At 41.5% G+C, this 15,430-nt stretch overlaps 1 protein-coding gene across 3 annotated transcripts in view; it reads left to right on the top strand.

The window, feature by feature from the left end:
* The window catches only part of PAK3 (p21 (RAC1) activated kinase 3), a 194,211-nt gene that overhangs the window by 46,599 nt on the left and 132,182 nt on the right, over positions 1-15,430 (top strand). The window contains exon 1 of one of the 3 annotated variants that reach the window (XM_008170041.3): positions 13,456-13,477. The exons of the other annotated variants lie outside the window; for them this stretch is intronic. The gene's annotated coding sequence lies outside the window, so the exon portion shown is untranslated. Of the gene's footprint in view, positions 1-13,455; positions 13,478-15,430 lie in introns of those variants that run through there. 3 annotated transcript variants of the gene reach the window in all.

The raw sequence follows: 15,430 nt of genomic DNA, 5'->3' as shown, positions 1-15,430 counted from the left end.
AGTGAGGGGGATCCACCTCAAGTGCCCTCACTGACCACAGCTGTGGCAGTGTGGCTGGAGAGAAAGGTGACTGAAGGAGCAGGGACCACCATGTTTTTCAGTTGAATCACAGCTTTCTCCTTCTTCATTGCTCTGCTGGATGACTGACCTCCTATATGTTCAGTCAACAGCTGGATGGCTAAGGAGACAGCCTTTTCTAAGGTGAGGGCCAATCAAAGCCAGTCCAAAAAAAAAATATGTATCCATGAATAATTTGATTTAGCCAATGGATTTTCACCTTTTTCTCATGTCATACGCAATGTGTAATTTGACTCTTGATTTGTCTGTGTTTGAATACAACACCCAGCATTGGGCCTAACTCTCATTCTATCCATCCCATCCCCCATTGCGAAGAACAAACTCATCTAGGTGCCACCAGCCAGAGTAGAGTAAGAAAGATCCCGTTCTTCTACTTGTGAAGGATTTGAGCCATGCTGCTGTCAATGTGCGAGAGCACTGTTGCCTGGCTACTTGCCAGTGAATAGCAAATGCTCCTTAATACATTTTCCACTTCATGATGACAGTCCTGTGATAGCCTGATCAATTTTATGATTGCCACTTGTGTGAAAGCCTTCTGCTGCTTGGCTCCGGAGGAGGAGGAGAAAAATCTCTGAGCCATCAACACCTCATTAGCTTCTGGTGTGGTTAGGGATGTGGCAGGAACTTCTTTTCTGATTCCTCCCCTTCCCCCCTTTTTTTTCATGTCATTTTACAGGAACAATATCTCTTGAAAGAATTTCTGTGACAACTTTAAATGCGTAAGTATAGAAACCACCGGCAATTCTCTGGAGACCGAAGAGTAATGTGCATAATTTCACCTCCTACTTCATAAAACTAATTTAAAAAAGGTGTATTATGCACACCCACACCCTTATTTCAACACTGAACATTTGTTTTGTGGAGTGTGGATAAATATTTTAAGTATAGGTATCAAGTTACTCATGTGGGCGTGACAATATCAATGAGGTGATGTATTGTTAATCGGAGAGTGACTCTGCTAACACTTGTGAAGTCTCTGAACAGGCCCACTTTCCGGAAGCCAAAGCAGACTCAGGTTGGAATGAGTGCTTGTGCAGATAATGCAAAGCGTTGTGCTCTTTCCTGACAAACCTCAATTCCAATTGCTTTTATGTGCTTATAGATGGATGGTATACTCAGTGCTTCAACAGCAGGTCAATGTTTAGATGTTAATTATTTAACTTCTCTTCAGTTCCCATCGGAAAAGCAATAGTGGTACATGATACCAGCATAGCACGCCTAGTGTGAAAGCAGCTTATACTGGAATAGCTTCTTCCAACACCGATCAAAAACAAGCTATATCAGTAAAAACCCGACTTTGCTGGTGTAACTGCTTCTATACTAGGGGCTTCTGCCAGCACAACTATGCTATGTCTATACTACCACTTATGTCAGTGTGACATTCCCCTCTGGTGTTATCCGGACTGGTGATCTGCGAGGTCACTCCATCCTTGACTCTGGGAGCCAGCCTTACCCAGCTTTGCTGTGAGAACCCCCCACTCCTGGGCTGTTCACACACAGCCTCTGGCATGTAAGCTGCTTCTTGGATTGTGCAACCAAATGACACTAACCAATATCTCTGGTCCCACATACAACCCTAGGAACCTCCATCTTACAGTGTCCAGTTATGCCCGCTGGACACTGCAAGCTTATATGAATTCGTCAATTTAACAAAGAAATTGATATGTACCAGGCTTGTTATTCCAAGGGGAGTCTCTGACATGTTTCAAACCAAACACACTGCTTCAGGTAGAATCAACAGATTTATTAACAATAAAGATAGATTTTAAGTGATTATAAATCAAAGCATAACAAGTCAGATTTGGTCAAATGAAATAAAAGCAAAATGCATTCTAAGCTGATCAGTGCCCTTACAAACGAAGGTGCTTCTCACCACAGGCTGGCTGGTTGTTCTTCAGCCAGGCTCTCCCCTTTGATCAGCGCTTCAGTTGCTTGGTTGTGGTGTCTGTAGATGGAGGTGGAAGAGAGAGGAAGAGCATGGCAAACATCTCTCCCTTTTATCATGTTCTTTCTTCCCTCTTGGCTTTGTCCCCCCCTTCAGAGTCAGGTGAGTATTACTTCATCACAGTTCCAAACTGACCAAAGGAATGGGGAGGGGAGGTGACTCACTTGAGAGTCCAACAGATCCTTTTCTTGCTGCCTAGGCCAGTGTCCTTTGTTCCTGTGAGGCTGGACTGGGTTTGTCCCATACATGCCCTGATGCATCCAGCTTTGGTCCCCCCACTACAGAAGGGATGTGGACAAATTAGAGAGAGTCCAGCAGAGGGAAACGAAAATGATTAGGGGGCTGGGGCACATGACTTATGAGGAGAGGCTGAGAGAACTGGGGTTACTTAGTCTGCAGAAGAGAAGAGTGGGGCGGGGGGGATTTGATAGCAGTCTTCAGTTAAGCTGAAGGGGGGTTCCAAAGAGGATGGAGCTCGGCTGTTCTTAGTGGTGGCAGATGACAGAACAAGAAGCAATGGTCTCAAGTTGCAGTGGGGGAGGTATAGGTTGGATATTAGGAAACAATATTTCACTAGGAGGGTGGTGAAGCACTGGAATGGGTTACCTAGGGAGGTGGTGGAATCTCCATCCTTAGAGGTTGTAAGCTTTCTAGTGTAGATATAGCCTATGTCAGCCCAGGATCACACTTCTTCACATACCTGACACACACAGGTAGGCCAGCAGAAGTCTGTAGCTTAGACATGGCCTAAGTCTCCAAAGATTGTAAACTGTCATTGTTGATATTGAACAAATGGTTCTTATCAGACTGAAATAGGAAAAGACTAAGGTGGATACCTATATAGTCGATACTTTTCTGCAGTTGACCCGCTCAGTAGTATTGAGTGGAAGCTGTACTATCATCCTACCCCTCCCAGATCAGGATTGAGGCATGTCAGTGGAGTGGTGCACGGGAAACTTGCTCTTTGTGTGTTGTACATGTTCTGTGGCTGATGAGAGGATTCCAGTCTTCAGGGCTGTCCCCTCTGCCATCTCCCACTAGCATGAAATTCTCTCAAATGCAACTTTAGAAATGTAGAGAGAGACTCACTCACCCACCCTAAATTAGCCTCCAGTCCAGTGGTTAGAGCATTCACCTGTGAAGTCCTTTCTTTTCCTGATTCACTGCCTTACCTGCCACACTATAAACTCAGGCTCCCTCTCAATCTCTTCAGCTGGAACTGTGCCACTTTGTATAAATTAAATATTCATTGGGCCAGAGGGAGAGAGACTCACACCTCCTTTCTGGTTTTGATCAGAAATTCCAGCCTGGACCTAAAAAAAGTTTCATCCTAGGTTTTGGGAGGAAATTATTAAAGAGATTTATCTCATAACAAAATGCGAACTTCCCAGAGATCCCGTGACCTGCTTACAGTACAGAATCTACATTTTAAGCAGAACAACAAATTCATTTCTTTTTTATGGTTGGGGGAGGGATAGCTCAGTGGTTTGAGCATCGGCCTGCTAAACCCAGGCTTGTAAATTCAATCCTTGAGGGGGCCATTTAGGGATTTGGGGCAAAAATCTGTCTGGGGATTGGTCCTGCTTTGAGCAGGGGATTGGACTAGATGACCTCCTGAGGTCCCTTCCAACCCTGATATTCTATGATTGAGAAAAAACTTTGTATGGCACATTATTGGAAAAATGTGACTTTTCCTGTGGAATTGTGGTATAGTAAAATATGGACTGTGCTTGTAATGGAAAAGCTTTCACATCAAGTACATACACAAGAGAAGTGCCAGAAAGAAGATCGGTTTTTAGAAAGATGGTCACCTTTTTTAGTGTCCTCAGAGAAAGAGGGCTCCCCAGCCAGCAAGCCAAAGTCTTTACCTGATCCTCACTAAGAACTGTACAATGTAGAATGTTAACATTTTATTGTATCTTTGCCTTAAAAGGAAGTTAAAAACCCTGCTACTTTTCCATGAAAAGTTTTGGTTTTGACAAATGGGCATATTCTGATGAAAAAAGTTCCACTGAAAACATTCCAAGTTAGTTTTATTTAAATGTAAAGGGGAAAAATTCAGGCCAATTTATTTGCAATACTTGTCCCTGACGCAGAGACAGAACTCTCTGAAAGGACTTTTTGAATTGTTTCCTGACTGGCACTGTATCTGTTTTTTTATATATCCATTAGGATTGTTTGCATGAGTGTAACAGCATTTCAGAAAAAGCGGCATCTTAGATCAATTCAAATGAGCAGCGCTGCTGAATTAAATAAATGCAAAGGTCAGACAGTGATTCATGTACAGCACTAATCAACTTCAAGTCTGCCAAATTGCAGACGATTCTAGCATTGGTTTTTTTTGTTGCCACACTGCAACATGAAAGCTGCAATCTAAGGTTAGATTGGGGATTGGTATTTGCATTTCAAATTCACCGGGAATCAAGGTGTATCTGATTAGAAGAGGAAAGCTCAGCTAATTGCACCTAAATCCCTTTAATTGGATACACTTGCCTAGAATCTTTGCGCTAGGATTTCTGTAGCACCTACATTTTTGCACTGGGTAATTCAGGACTGGTGGAGGTGTTGCTCCTAAACATGTGAAAAACTATTTGTAATATAGAGGCATAAATTAAGAGCCTTAGCTGTGATTTTTAAAGGACTCATTGAATCTTAAAAATTCTGAACTACCATATAGATCAGAACTAGGGGGCCACATTCTGGAGCTATGCAAATAGGTCCCCAAAATACATGCACACATACACTGCAGAAGCAGCACTGATGTGTTACCTGTGTTCTGAGCAGCAGCACAGCTCCCTATGCAGAGTAATCCTGCCACACTCTTCAAAGGCACCTTCCAGCTTGGTATCAAAACAGCAGAAGCAGGAATAATCTGCACCGGGGACTGTGTGAAGCGGCTAGGTCTTGGGGTGTAATCTTTGATCCCTTGCAGACTCACGGAATTCCCCCATGCTTTTATAATCCTGTTGCGCAACTCACTATGCTCTGCCAGTGCTGCCTCTACCCCACCCATTTTCTTCTCCCATTCCTATCCCTGCACTTTTCCCCCAGTGGTTAGCCAAGTTACGCCATCTTTTCTTTCAATCCCTCCCCAAATCCTACTGTTCCGGTGACACCCTCAGGAGGTGAGTTAGCCTGTCAGGCCCTTCCCACATTATATATGTCTATGTAAACTAATGGTACCGGAAGAGATGCCCACCCCCGAAGTGGATAACCTCAAGAGCCTATCCTCCCTGCTCTCTGTTACTCTCACTTGCTTAGATGTGGCAAAACACTTTGGGGCAGGCATGATGTCTGTCTACTCTCTCCAAAGCACCTTCCACATTTTTGGACACTGCATAATAGTACTGATGATGTATAGGGACTGCAGTGCCGACTCTCTGGTCCCATTCTGGGATGCCCCTTTCTGACTCCTATCACATGGGCTCTGCAAAGCAACCTGTCTGTAAGCTTTGGTGAACACTGGAACAGGAAAAACCCAGCTTCTTCTCTGGACTAGGCATGGGCATGGGCATTCATAGCCAGCTAGTGTAGTCTCTTGTACTGCTCCCATTACCATAGTGTTCAAGCAGCTCACAATCGTTGTAATGGATTTATCCTCACAACATCCCACACAGTAGGGAAGTACTGTCACCACCATTTTATAGAGGAGGAACTGAGGTGCAGAGATGTAGCTAGATGCTGTTGGATTGAGGTTCACTTGCTTAGATGATGGGTCTAACAAATATTTATTAAGGCAAAACACTCAGAGTAGTGATCAGTACTCACAAATGATCAATTACTCAGGACGATCTCATCACAGTCGCCTCCAGCACCGGACAATATAGCTTAAATCTCCCTTTGTTACACACAATTATTTATAACTTTTTGTTATCTTATGTATAAGGTTTAGTCTTTCATTTCCATGTTAGCTTTCCTCCCCTGGCAGTACAGGCTTAGTGTTAGTCCAAACCAATCTTTTCTAGCTTTTTAGTTACACTAGCTGTTCTTATTCTCATGAACACGACTACTCTGCAATTTCTTACACATACACAGGACTGCTTATGCTGTTAAATGTTATCAGAACAGGCTGCTAAAATCCACAACAGGCTTCTGTCCGGTCAAAATATGCCTTCGCTCCCAGCAGCTGCCTAAATACCTTTGAAAATCTGAGCCTAGGTGATTGACCCAAGTCACATAGGGAATCGATGATGGAGCAGGGAACAGAACCCACATGTCCCCGGCTAGAATTGAACCCCCAGGCTGCCGTTCCATATGCTGTGCCTGGCAGGCTTTGACCCTGTGCTTTGACTTACGGCTCTTTCCCTGGGGCTCAGGAGTTAGGGATGCTAGCTCTAAAAAAACCTGATTGATGTATAAGTCAGAAACAGATTTTAAAATTCTGTGGTGTGTTGACAAAGCACCCAGTTGAAATAGCCTCAATGAAAATCACCCTAACTGAAATGTTTTGATTTATCCATCTTTACTTCACACTTATAAAGTGAGGGACTGATTTAGTGATGCTGAAGCTCTGCCACTAAGGTATGAGGTCTATAAATCCTGGCAGGCATTTTTTAAGCTTGGATTTATACACCCTGATCAGATGTTCTGTATCTGTTTCTAGCACGCAGGAGTGATTTTGTAATGAGCACCCTGAAAGGTTTCTCATTGTATGTGCTACAGTCTGATTAGGGGATGCTCTTTACAAAACCTTACCGAGAGATGGATTCTCTCATCCAGCCTTGTGGTACTTTACACTTCAGAGGTTGGAAGTCCGATCAATAACCCTTTGCCTGCCTGCCTCATTTGTAAATCAGCATAGAGGAGACCGGCAGGTTGGAGGAGGACTGAGCTGTTGGGCTAGGCAATGGTGCCGGGTTTTAGGTACCTGTGACACAGATTGGTTCTTTCCTTACCCACTGCTTTATGGCAGGTGGAGTCATCGTAGCTCAGTGTGGGGATGGGGGAAGAGTGAGAGGCATAAAATTCAACACCAGAAAGGACCACACTGATCATCTCATCTGCCCTCCTGTATGATTCACGTCATAGAATTTCACCCAATAATTCCTCTGCTGGGCTTGGTAACTTGTGACCAAACGAGAAATGAAGGAAACAATTTTTTTTACTCCTGGTAAATCTGACTTTGGAGTCTGTGCCGTACAGAGTAAGTTTTGTGAGATATAAAATCTGTTCTTCATTCAACAGCAAAGAGGTCCCCCGTCGCATTTTGTCTTAGGTCAGTAATGCAGCCTAAGGTGAGAGACTCAGGCGGTACAGTATATCGGATGCACATAATCTTGCCTTTCATATACTAATCTATTCGTGGTTCTTCATGAGCAAGACCAATATGCAGAAGGTACTGGAATGTGGCAGTTGCTATTGTGTACGCTTCTGCCAAACGAGCTTTGATATGAATTCATTTAGCAAACTGAATGAACTTTAAACCAGAAACTCAGGGCCTGATTCTCCACTCGCTGACACTGGTTTTGAGCCAGTGTGACTGCAGTGCCTTCAGTGGAGTTGCGCCTGATTTACAACACTGTATATGAGAAGAAGATTGGGCCTATAATTGTGGGGAAATTGCTTAACTCTCAGTTATAGCTGGGCATTGAAGCACTTTTCAAACGCAAACAACCTTCAGCTGCTGAAACAAAGCGAAATTTTAATTTGATTAGGAGTAAAACAAGACTGCCCCCCATATGCTTTTCACTGTTCTGGGTAATGTGAAAGGTGCCTTGGTGTTTTGGCTGTTAAACATTATAACACACATAATGAGGCTTTAAAAATGACCTCCTGCATACCAAGATCATTTGAGTTATTAACATTTCTGTAGAGTCTGGCTTAATAGATCATAAAGAGAACTGCAGGACTGTTAAGGAAACGATCAAAGTTGAGTGTTCTCCTGAGAGCTACAGCTGGGCAGGTTGACAGGATTTCTGTGACTTAATGACCAACTTTCCTACTAGCCTGCAGTCTGACCCTGTGTATATGATATACTAGCATGTGGGTATCTATACAAACCTCTTGGTATGTATGAATACAGATGGCGGCAGTCCAAGTCCTACATCCTCCTCTCCCTACAGAAGGTGTTTTAATGTTCCAGAAAACCAAACCCGTCTATTTAATGCTCACATGTGTAACTGGAGAGAACTGCAGATAATATCAAGAAACTTTGCTCCTTAAATCCATTAGGAATATGTAACTCCTGTGTCTTGAGATGATACTGTAGCTCTTATTGTTGTGTGCTGGATCAGTGAAAAGAGCAAATCTTGGAGAGCTGGGAATTCAAGTATAAATTCAAGTATCTCCAGGCCTAGTGAACAGGAACAATAATCTAAGAAGTGGTGATGATTCTAACTCTGACATGTTTCACCTGACCCCAAAAGTTTCCTCTCTTGATCTCTGTGCATTATGTTTTCATGATGCAATAGTCCTGCAGGAGTCCACTTCTGAATGGTTACAATTAAATGTCTTCAACAGATGAAGGAATGGTTAGGTGGACAAGAGGTAGCAGAAAAAGATCCATGAAGTACGTGGAGTGCAAAAGATAATGTAAACTATAGCACTGCCCAAATGATGCATACCTAGAAATCATTCAAAGTGTCAAGGATTAGTAATATCTGTGAAAACATGCTATAATTAGCATGACGCTAGATAGTCAGGATTTACGGCACAATAGTGATTTAACTACCAAAATGCTTCTGCTATTGCACCAGCCTCTCAGTAAAAATGTAGGGTGAATTTACATGTAGATATAAATCATAAACTCTTGCTCAACTATTTCCCCAAACTGTGGCAGACACTTGCTGGGCCAAGTTCACCTTTGGTGTAACTCCATAGACTGCATATTTGAACAGCATATGTTCTTACTAAACTAAACCTTGACATGAAGTTTTCTACTGGAGTTACACTAACTATTCTTATTCTCAAAGTTCCACTTTGCCTAAATACTTTTTTATTGAAACAATTACTGCCAGCCATGATCTACATAACAGACATAGGAGCGCTCACCAGGAAGATCATTCAGAAGCCAAAATCTAGACATCGAAGAAGAGAAATATGGGTGCTCGGTTCAGATTGGCAAAGGTACAAAGACAGAAAGATGCCTAGTGGAATTTTCCAAATTGCTTAAACAGGTTAGGCACCTATCTCCTACTGAAGTCCCATTATGTGCCTAAATACCTTTGTAAAGTTGGCCCTTTGTGTGCTGCATTGTGTATGTGGGAGTTAGGAGAACAAAAATACAGATAAGAAAGCAAACCATGATCAAGATCATCTTCTCTTGACAACTGTGTAGAAGATAAACTAGTAATGGGTTGGTAACATCACAAGGACAAGCCAAGAAATAATGATTACATGCATATGGTATAATGGAGCCCAAATGACTAGTAAGGACAAGAGAGCAGATGGAGATAAAATAGGAATCTTTGCAGAGCCATCTTGGTCGTCTTAGCCACGTCAGGAATGTATAGTGGCACCACGGGGAAGCCTTCAACTCCCAAGGGACGGAAAGAAGATGAGGATGGTTAGGTGTCACAAATTATATCATTACCCCAATGTTTCTGGTTGGCTTCCAGAAGGCCTAAAGGAAATCCATAATGTGTTGCTCTACCAATAAAAAGCCCTGCAAAATACAAGCTATGAAGGTATAAAAATTATGTCAGAGACAGTCCCTCTGTCGACAGTATCTTTTTACTGAGGTGTCATTTATGTCACTGAACACTTTCATAAATGCTAAAAGTTTGCTAAAAGTATCCATTTGCAGGCTGTACACAAGTATTTTCCTCCCTGGTTTTATTTCCTCAAATTGTAGGCATGGTTGCAAGTGGCATCATTTGCAAGGCTCAGAAATGACAACACAGTTCTGTTTAGCAACCAAGAGGAAATCCTTAATGGTCCAAACCAAAATCTGATTAGGATGCCAGGTCTTTACTAGTGGTAATCAGCGAATTAAAACATTTGGGGTGAAATACTGGCTCTGCTGAAGTCAATGGAAAAACTCCCATTGGCTTCATAGGGCCAGGATATCACCCTTGATGCACAATTGTTGCTTATGGAAAAATGTAGGATGCACAATTACCAATTTCAGGCTAATCTTTATGCCATGAAATAATTTAAATTAAACTACTACAACTTATTTGTGTTGCATTAGCACCTATAATCACCACAAAGATTGGGACCCTGTTATGCTGGGTGCTGTACAAGTATATAATCAATCATTCCTGTTCCAAAGAGTTCACAATCTAAAATCACAATTTAGCAAGATATTTAAAGGTGTGGCTAATTTTTAAGTATGTGAATAGCTTCATTGGCTTCAATGGGCCTACTCACAGGCTTAACCTTAGGCATGTGCTTAAGTATCTTTCTGACTCAAGGCCTAAGTACTGACAATCTTTTTTTCCCATTTTTCTCTATTCTCATACCCCATTCCCTGCTCCCCTTCATAATACTCCATAGTGCATGTGCTGGCCTACAGAGAAGCCCCTAAAGTGTTTCATTAATACAGTTAGGCTAAGGCAACTGTATTCTAGCAAATGTGCTGCGTCAATAGTCAACAAATGTAGGGTCTCCAAGCCACACACAGTACCCTGTGGTTCCATACTGTTCTCAGCAATCATGGATAAACAACAACATTGTAGAAATAGGCATTCGATTGGAAGCCTATTTAGTGAACTGTTGTAAACAATAACCGTTCTGTACAGTTCGTAAGCTTATAGTGATCTCTGTCCGAGGTAGCCAACCCAAAATGGTCATGGCTTTTATTATAAAAAGGTGGAGCAGAACTGTACTTCAAACTTTGCGGAGAACTTACAGGAGTGTCATGAGAGAGCCTGCTGTATGTAGCTGCGCCTCTTATTTTACTATGTACTGCACCTAACCACATGTCTGGATTCATCTGTTGGCAGGGGCAGCTATTGTGGGAGAGAGAGATGATATCGTAGGTGCTGTCTCATGGAAACTGCTTTTGTTTTTTCTTGTTTTGTTGCTTCCATTAATCTTAACATCAAAGCCATTCAGATTCAAAGTACATGGCTACACTTTGTGTATAGAAGACTTAACCAAAAAGTCGTCGACCATAATCTTTTGTTTCAGGTTTTGGCTGCTGCTTGTGGAAAAATCAAATAAGCTTCTCCTGTAAGGCTCTTTACTGTTTAGCCTTGCCCTATCTATTAGATCTATAAATATACCAAGAGCCTTGCCTCTGCACTGCCAATAAGTTCAGCAAAATTAAGGTAGCTGACATCTTAACTTCTTCAAATCCCTCCTTCAAACCCGTTTCTGCTGGGATGCCTAAAAATTGCTACCACCTGGTATCGATCAGGCAAGTGCTGAGTTTCACTTGTGCTTTTATGCTCAACCCTGTTTGTTAGCTCAGCTCCCAATCCCCCACTCTTGCCCCTCTTTGTTTGTTTTGCCTAACTGTCCAACCCTGTGTGATCATACAGATTGTCAGCTCTGTGGGGTAGGGACTGTCATCTTTGTTGCTTGTCTGTACAGCACCTAGCACAGTGGGGGCCTGACTCTTGATTGGGGTTCCTAGACACTAAGGCAATACAAATAACACCACCACCAGCCCCTCTCTTGGGTGGGTTCTTCCCTTGGGCAGTAGTGCAATGGATTACAAGTACCCGTGACTCCTTCAGAGGATCTGTTCCATTCCAGGCCAATATGTTTTGACGATGCATCATGATGTGGCAGGAATGTGTAAAATATATTTCTGGTGAGTGGGATGGAGGAGGCCAGTAGCCTCAAACAGCTAACCTGTGGTGGAAGAGAAATGATGAACCTTCACATTTTAGCTTGGACTCAGCTGTATCCAAGTAACCCTTTGCTACTGAACACTGAAAGCTTCTCTGTGCGTGTGCTTTGTCCTCAAGTATATTCATAGTAAATTCTCACGGCATTTGGAAAACTTGAATTTTTCTCCCTAGGCAAACCCCTGGTGACTCTCAACCAGTTTGTAAAATGACAAAAAGGGATTGCAGAATCTTGACTGCACTGCTCGGCATGCCCTCTGTTTAGTCATCTTTGCACACTGGTGGTGGGAACCCAGAGCGTGGTATCCTGCAGTGGGCCAGCTGGCTTCAGACCAGCTAGCGTTGTCTTCCACATCACTCTAGGGCCCTCTAACCAATGTATGTTTTATTCTGTGTCCCTTGGAAATTGCTTGGGGGACAAGACAAAAGGGGGGCGTGAGAGGAAAGACAATCAGAGGAGAACAGCAAAGTGTCACTGGAAGGGAACATAAATTGAATCCAATGAGTACATTCTTTCAATGCATATTTGATACAAACGCTTCCATTTTTAAAAAGGTATTGAGGGAAAAGCAGTATAATATTGAAGTGAGGCACAGAACACATTTGGGATTCAGTTTGGCTGCTTGAGGTTTATTTGAAGGGCTATTGTTCTCTGTGTTGACTTTCTCCCAGGATCCCTTGTGTTTTATAATGCTTTACCTAATTTCTTGACCCCTCCCCCCATTTTCCTTTACATTAGGGAGCGTATCAAAAACATCAAAGTGAGTTCCTTGCATTCACAAAGAGAAAAATTGGGTCCTCTGGTGTGTTTTAGTCATGATTAATGGTCATTTGCTTACTACACGAGTAAAGAGATGTACTTGCTAAGGAATCACAGTTTCTTTTAAGAGAATATCTATATGGCAGTTTGTACCTCTGACTTTTCTCACCTGGAGCATTGAATAAATAACTGAATTATGAATTAGATGCTTTTTTAAAAGATAATTCTACATATTGCCCAAGAGACAGAGTCAAGTTAAAAGAAAACATTAAAACAAAAATTGAATTTCCTTGTCTCAGTATTTATGCTCTTTGCTTACCTTTTGCATTCCACATATCTTGGACAAAGCAAATGACTATTATTTATTTCTTTAGAAAGTGCCACACCATAGAATGCCCATCCAGAGCTCTGAGCACCTTTGACATAAATGTGCAACACAGTAAAGACACACAAAATTAGTCAGTTACTTTTATTTCTAGTTAATTTCATGTTTTGGTTCTCAAAACCAGTGCAGGAAAATATTGGAAAGAAGCCGGTTTCCACTGAAATTTTAAAAAATAATAATGGAAACATTTCTCTTGCCCCTCAGATCCTGTAAATTCCAATTTTTATAGAACCTATATTTTGAACCCAATTTGACTTGACAGCATCCTTTTTAACCATTTGTTTAACTGTAAAAGTGTCCTTTTTGATACAGTAATGGCGATTGCTTTGACAGGAAATCTCATAAACCCTTACTTACTCTAGACATACTACAGAAAAATCCTAAATAACAATTTGTCCATGAGAGCAATTGTGAGCATGTCTTATGTATTTGTGATGGCGAGAGAGACAAATGATCAGGAAGACTGAATTCATTAAGATGCTAGTTTTTACTTTGGCCATTCCGTTTCAGATTTGCACACAGCTTGTTATGTTTGTGGCCAAGATTTAATGAGAGAACTTTTGACAGCTCTGGTGAGTGTTGACTTTTTTTTTCTATGTTTGTTTGCTTTGAGTTGATCAAGATTCATCTTGTATCTTGGAACCACACAAACCTGCATTTCACTGACAAAATTCTCAATTTGGCCCAATAATCTCAGAATGCCCCAGAGCAGCAGATCCACAAGGTAGGATGAAAGGCACTTGTTTCATGGTCTTGTCAGAACAAAACAGGTACAACATGGACATCAATAGACTAATCAGCCCCATGTTGTCCTGTCAATGCACCTCAGTCCAGACCTAGAGGAATGTCTCTCAGAGTGGTAAAATTCTGCAGTTGATTCTTCATTGCCCATTCAATCCTTGCCCTCTCCAAGGAGATTGCCAATAAAATGGAGATTTTAATTAGAGCTGAGCAAATAATTGAAGTTTTGGTTCCTTGAAAGAACCAACAAATCCAAAAAGAAATCGATTAGTTTTGAATCACAATTGAAACATTTTTTTTCTTGCAGAAATGAAAAACTAAAATAATCTTTGTTTTGGGTCAAACAAAACATTTTGTTTGAGCTGAACCATATCTGTATTTTTTTCCATTTCTTCATGTTTTGGGGTGTATTTTACCCTTGTAAAATAATTAAACAAATCTAGCTAAAATGAAACATCAGTTTGAAATTGAAAGTCAAAACATTTTGTTTAAAAAATGTTGAAACCAACCCTTTTGAATTTTTAAATAAAAACAAATATTCAGCTGAAACTATTCGCCATATTTGACCCGAATTTGCAAATTGTTTTGGTCATCCTAAAACTGCCTTTTCCAGCAAATGGACTATTCATGTGAAAAATTTCTCACAGCTCTGGTTTTGATATTGTAGCATGTGCATGCGCCCACACATATACATTTTATTCAGACTGCTGTATACAGCATATCACAAGCACATGAAACTAACTAACTAAATAATAATAATGGCCTGTATTGATATTCAGATGGAATCATGGGGTAGGAAAAGAAGTGTGTGCTTTGAAGATAGGCACACAAACAACTCTTGTATTCTTATTGATTGCCTCTGGGCACTTGGCCTGTTAAAATGTCTTTGTTCTTCTCATGACTCACATGTGATTTTTAGTAAATACTTTTTTCTTTTTAGAAAATTAGCTATGCATCTAGTGCAAGAGATAACGATCTCCTGAGCAAGAAGCAAGAATTGCACAGTTCTTCCACGTAGCTAAGGAAGGGAATGTGTGCTGGGATTTTTCAGGTGCCACGGGCAGTTAGTCTTACTTTCCTTGCTCAGTTAGAGAGGGCTAAAATTGGTCATTAACATTGCTCCTTGATAATGCAGTTGTTATCTCTTGGGTTACTAGAGATCTCCTTAAATCAAGGCACTGATATTCAGTAGAGAGACTTATAATGATGAGCTTTATGGATTGTATCTGCCCTTTGAGTATCCACACATTGCTGCCAAAGAACCTAAAATCCCGTCCCAGTTAATGATTCTGTAGGAAAAGCGGACTCTTCTTTGGTTTCTGGAGGTATTCCGGGTTCATTACAAGCCTGAGGCTAGTTTAGGTAACGTTATGTATAAAAGCCTCGGTACAACTAACAATAGTGGGGCAAATCCTCAGCAAGTATAAATATCGAATTCATCAAGAGTGTGGCATGGACTTACTCCAGCTGAAGACTGGGCCTGAGATTTGTTTTTCAAAATAAAAGGATTCACTCAATCTTACAACACTGATGTAAGACAAAGACCAAGACAGATTTAATGTTTGCTCTGTTAATTGCCCAATGGCCATTCTTTCAGCACAGAGCTGCATATGTGTGCCAGAATAATTTGTGTGACATAGGAGATCTGGATTGCAGAAGGGACTAGGCAGTCATTTTTGGAGGCCTGGAGAAAGCAGGTCATCTCCTCCCTGCCTTGTGGTTCTGGAACTGGACACACCTTTTAGATTTGGGTGTTTATCAGCAGTGATCTGAGATGCCCCTTC

The sequence above is a fragment of the Chrysemys picta genome, chromosome 9 (assembly GCF_011386835.1).
Source record: "Chrysemys picta bellii isolate R12L10 chromosome 9, ASM1138683v2, whole genome shotgun sequence".
Lineage (NCBI taxonomy): Eukaryota > Metazoa > Chordata > Testudines > Emydidae > Chrysemys > Chrysemys picta.
Note: the sequence above shows the minus strand (reverse complement) of the source record. Positions and strands in the feature narration are given on the sequence as shown.